Here is a 6,113-nt window from a genome sequence, read left to right on the forward strand (position 1 = left end):
GTAGTGTGGCATTGCCTGACTAGGGCACTTACTGGGCCACTCAGTTAACCTTTCTAATTCATTTGCAAAGTGGGGCTGATAAGTAACTGCCATGTTTGACTGTCAGGAGGAGTTACGTGAGAAGTTCCATGTGAAATGCACGCATATAGTAATCACTTTTTAAATACTAGTCATTTGTCTTGGCTAAGATTTGGCTTATCCACCCCCTGTTCTAGACTGTATTCCATGGACAATAACATCAAAAGGAGTGTTCATTAAATGTTTGCTAAATGGTGGATTTGCCAAATGGACAAGTAAATTATCTTCTGAATCCAAAATTAGAACACTTGGTCTGATACATTTTGTGTAATGGAGAAGAGTTCAAGTAACTTCTAAAATGGTGAGTTATTACTTGAGCAATAAAAAGTTATTGCCTCAGTCTGTCCTGAGACTGGTGTGATGCTTAATGACACATGGCAAAGGTTGAGTTTTATACATTTTAAGAGACAGGGCTTTCAGTCAGATTTAACCAAGGAAGTAACGGTCGTAGAGACTTGGGTGCTAGTCCTGTCTCTGCCACTAACTGGATATATGACTGTGATAAAGTTAATAATCTCTCAGGGTCTCTATTTCGTCATCTGTAGACAAAGAACGTTGGACCCGGTGATGTCAGAGATTCCTTTCAGCTCTCCAATAGACTTCTTTTGTACCTTCTCAAGGAAGCACGTGGGGAAATTGTGGATGACACACAGTCTATAAAACAATTGTAGTTTAATAATAGTCTTAAATATTAAATTTCAATGGGGATTCCTGAGATGTTTTAATTTTGAGTAACAAAATTTTAATAGTATGATTTGGGGGCTGGAATGAGCCATAAAAGACAGGATTGTTGTTAATAAAAGAAATAGAAAGGCTCCCTTTTACCAATTCAGTAAAAGGCATACTGTTTACTTTGGGTTAGATGTACTTTCTGTATTAATAACCAAGATACTGTAAATGTGTTATTGAATATTTGGGGGACAAATCCAAAGGTTCTGAGAGTTAAGTTAGTAAAATGCACACACAGTGGACTTAGATTTTAGTCATCTGTTAGTAAACCCAAAGCTTGCAAATGAGTGGGTGACTATTCCAGGACAAATCCAAATTAGGGTAATCTTAGGGGATGTGATTACCATTTAATAAGTGGAGGCCTATGTAATCACGGGGCATCCTACTGAGGAAACATTGTGGACACGAAGCATAGATAGTTGTCTTAGAGCAGGTATCCTCAACTCTGTGATTCACAGATCCTAGGTGGTCAGTGGAATTATCTTAAGGGTCTACAAATTCATGAGCTTACCAACAGTTAACTGTCTGTTGACCAAATCAACCCATGATGTTATGATAAAAATGACTTCCTTCCTGTTTGTCTCCTATAGAGCAGAATAGAAAAGAATATATCTCTTTTTCAAATTCCCTTCTAGCTAGGGAAGTCGGCTTTGGTATACATGGGAAGAAGCGGTTCTTGGGCAGGGCAGAGAGTTCCCCAATGCAAGAGCAGACAGAGGTGATCTAAACGGAAGGTATATCTCTGTTTCGAATAGTGAATTGTCAGGCTGTCATGACCCAATGTTATTAAAAATTGGGTAATTTTTACCAATTGTTTTAACCAGGAATAACTTACTACCCTTGTTCTGCTTCCAATCTCCTAGAGCTCTTTTCTGATCATTTTGGTAGCTCTATAAGTTGGCCAACAGGGAGGACAGAAACATCTGGCTCACTTGACTGCTGTAATTCTCTGTAAATAACCTGGCATTCTGGTTTATGGAGATGGATCTTTATGTGCTCAGTTTATTTTATTTTACTTTATTTATTTATTTATTTTTTATTTATTTTTGAGCGACAGAGAGAGAGACACCGGGAGCAGGGTAGGGGCAGAGAGGGAGACACAGAATCTGAAGCAGGCTCCAGGCTATGAGTTGGCTGGCAGCACAGAGCCTGATGCGGGGCTTGAACCCACGAACCGTGAGATCATGACTTGAGCTGAAGTCGGACACTTAACCAACTGAGCCACCCAGGTGCACCTATGTGCTCAGTTTAAAGTGAGTGTTACTGACTTTGGTTCTGGTCTTACTGTGCCAGCAAAATTAGTTTCGAAGACCATAAAGCTAGGAGTACAATCCTTAACCACACATATTTCCCAAGACCAAGGGCATCTTGGGAGGTTACTTGGCACTTATGTAGCTGAGGCTTTCCTAGGGACATCTGTTTGCATTGCTTTCCCTTATCATTGGAGAAGCATCTCGTCTAGTCTTCTCATTTTGCAGATGGACAAATTAAGGCAAACATCACAATATGGCTGTGGTTTGTACCCTGTGCACTTGGTTGACATCACTGAAAGCCAGGTATCTGGAAGCTTATGACGTATTGTGAAATCTTTTTATTTTGAAATAATTTCGGATTTACAGAAGAGATGCAAAATTACTACAGAGCTTCCCCTAATGTTAACATAACCCATGTCCATTTACCTAAACTGAGAGGTACAATTCTGACTGAACTACCAGCTTTATTCAAATCTGCTCAGTATTTTCCCCCCACTAGTGTCCTTTTTCTGTTCCAGGATGCAATCCAAGATACCACACTGCATTTAGTTGTCACATTTCCCTGCTGTCTTAAATCTGTGATAGATTCTTAGTTCTTCCATTTCTTTCATGACTTACATGCCTTTGAAGAGTATCGATCAGGTTATTTTGCAGAATGTCCCTCAATTGCTATTCATTTAATGTTTTCTCAGGTTTAGACTGATGTTACGGATTTGGGGGAAGGCTGCCTTGGAAGTGAAGAGCCCTTTGCATCACGTCATATCGGGGTGCATGATGTCACCGAAGACATGAACCCTGAGCACTTGGTTGAGATGGGGCATGCCAGATTTCTCCATGGTAAGTATAAACTCTGCTACGTAGAGTCACTAAGTTCAAACTACACTGAAGGAGAGGGAAATGAAGCTCCATTTTTTGGAGGGAGGAGTCTCAAAGAATTCATTGACATGTCTTAAAACCACCACAGTATTTTATAAATTTTGGGCAGAGGTATTTTGAGCCTGTGCAATATCTGTGTCTCTTTATAGTTTCGTCCACTAATTTTAGCATATATCAGAAGAACTTGCCTGCAGCATAATTACTATGGGATTCTAATGGTGATTTTCTGTTTTCCTCATTCCTTCCGCATTTATTAGAAACAATATTTTTAATGGGTATCAAAATTCCAGTGCGCTTTGTGACCTGCCATCTTTTTATCTGCCTCCTCAGTTTAATTAATGTGGATAAATCCTTCAATTGAGAATATCTTTTCTTCTAGAAGATTCACAGATTTCCCTCTCCTTTTGTGGTGATCAGATTTTCTTTAAGTTTTGGCATTTAAACAATATTATACATACCATCGTTATCAGCTTTTCTAAAAAAAAAAAAGTCAAACATGAGATTCCTGTTACCTTAATCTGTTTAATAGGATGCTCTTACTCTTTAATTTTCTTTATTATTTAAGCATAGTTGACATATAATGTTACATGTGCATAACATAGTGATTTGACGTTTATACATGATACAATGCTCACTGGGAGAAGTATAGTTACCATTTATGACTACAGAGGAGATCTTACTCTTTATGTATCTAATTTAGCTTTGTGTTGATAGCTGAAATCATCAGTTTGCTTTCACAGGGTAAAAATGTAAGCAGATACACTTTGCTGTGTATCAGTTTAAACATTCTTTTATGTAGTTCCCTACATTCCAATGTTTAAAAGCCTTAGAATATTTTCTTTGTTGGTGGGAAGTTTCAAATATTAAAAAGTAGAGAGGATAGTATCATAAACTGTCACTTACCTGTGACCCAGCTTCAACAGTTACCAAGGTACAGTCAACCCTGTTTCATGTATCAGCCTCTCCCTTGCCTTGTAGCTCCCTACGCTTGTATATTTTGAAGTGAATCCCAGATATTACATTATTTAATCTGAATGTCTTCAGTTGGTATCATAACGTTTTTTGGTGTCGACTAGAAATGATCATCAATTAATTAATGTTTTCATGGACTGACTTATTGACTCGCACTGAGCTACATTCAAGAGAAATGAACTGAAAAAACATGAATTCATTCCGTACCTTCTTGGAGTCTGGATTCAATTGGACATTGAAGTTATTCTCTGAGCCACTAGAGTTACTTCCTTTCTTAGTTACTTAAGTTCTTTTTGTCCCAGTTTCTTGATATGTAAGAGGGGATAGTAAGATACCTTACGGAGAAGATTGCTGGGGGATCTGGGTGCCTGGGTCATTTGTGTCTCTGACTCTTGATTAAGCTCAGGTCATGATCTCAGGGTTCCTGGGATTGAGCCCCCACTGACAGTGCAGAGCCTGCTTGGGATTCTCTCTTTCCTTCTCCCTCTGCTCCTCCCTGCTCACACACATACTCTCTCTCTCAAAATAAATAAATAAATAAATAAACAAACAAACTAAAAAAAAAAAGAAGATTGTTGTGAAAAGCAAATGGATAATTTATGGAAATTTGAGCATCAAAAAGTAATATTGATTTTAGTTAATTGAAACGGAATGAATCTACTGACAACCCATGCGTCAATGCTAATACTTAAAGAAAGGAATCAGAAAAAAGCCTAATCTGTCTCTAGTTGAGATGGCTATCAAACCACTTTTTATCTTGAAAGTTCATAAAGGGAAAGAATCACACATTTATCTACCTTTTAAAATAGAAACTGAATTTTTGGGTAACTAAATAGCCCCTATTGTTTAGCCCCAATTTGCAGAATTGTTAAGTAGTTAATGTAGAAGATAACATATAATTAGAAACTCATTATTTTGTCACCCCGAGGAAATATTGATTCAGAAAAAGATAAAACCATTAAACCGCTTAAGTTAATGGTTGATAGGTAGGATTACTATTCATCCAATTTTGCCCGAAATAGTCCTGCTTTCTGACTGGAGTCCAGATGTAACTATTAATAGTGGAGACAGTATCCTGGTTACACTAGAAGGATAGAGCTGTCACCGCTGTGACCCAGTGTCCCTCTCCGCACCATTAAGGGTGGGATAATCAGATAGGCCTGTATTTCTGGGTGTGTTATAACTGAAATAAACATCACTACTTATGAAGTTCTCTTTATAAAAATGTTCAGTTTATATCTAACTGAGTCTTCGGATCTAAGTTCCAGCCTACAAAAATACAAGGGTTAGAGGAAACAATCAGAGAGATCCGGAGGGTGGCACTGGCCTGGTATCTGCACCAAGTCAGGGTCCTGAAAAAAGGAACTCTTGTAGGTTAAAAGCAACGCCAGGCAACATAGCAACAGATGCACTGCATGGTTCTGAATCGGATCTTAATTTGTCCAAACCAGCTAAAAACGACATCTTAGAGAGAGCTGGGGAAATGTGCATATGGACTTGGCATTACCCTTAATTCTGTTAGGGGTGAAAATGTTATATTTGATATGTAGAAAACTATTTTTTTAAGAGGTACATACTGATGTAGTTAGTGGTGGAATGTTATGATGTTTAGAATTTAAAGTACGTCAGCATTAAAAACAAAAAGTTGACAGGAAAAGAAGACAATATATGAAGGACATATATACACATACAGGCTGCTCATTGTTACAATACGTAGTAACAAGTGGTTGGAATGTTACAAAGACATGAGGGAAAGAATATATGAGGGGAAATTCCCTAGATGGGCATAGCAGGAGGTCAGGTTTTCTCTTTGAACACTGCTTTCCGGAGGAAGCAATGTGGAAGTTGAGATCTGAAAGACAGTGTGGCAGGTAAGATGGCCCTGGTGAGGGTATTCAACTCCTGGGTAATCTCCCCTTGAGGTGAGCCGGACTTACAGATCTGCTTCTAATGAACAGAATGGGCAGAAGTGATGGAATTTCACTGGCAACATTGATACAAAAAGTCTGTCACTTCCGTCTTGGGCATTCTCTCTCTTCCTCTTAGATTGTTTATAGTAGGAGAGACAACCTGCCATGTTGTCATCAGCTCCATGGAGAGACTCATGAGTGTGTCTTCAGTTCTTAAGAAGTGACACATGCCAACAATCAGATGAGAGTACTTAGAACAGATCCTTGAACTTCAGGTGGATCTCTCCCCTTGGCT

The sequence above is a fragment of the Suricata suricatta genome, chromosome 6 (assembly GCF_006229205.1).
Source record: "Suricata suricatta isolate VVHF042 chromosome 6, meerkat_22Aug2017_6uvM2_HiC, whole genome shotgun sequence".
Taxonomy (NCBI): Eukaryota; Metazoa; Chordata; class Mammalia; order Carnivora; family Herpestidae; genus Suricata; species Suricata suricatta.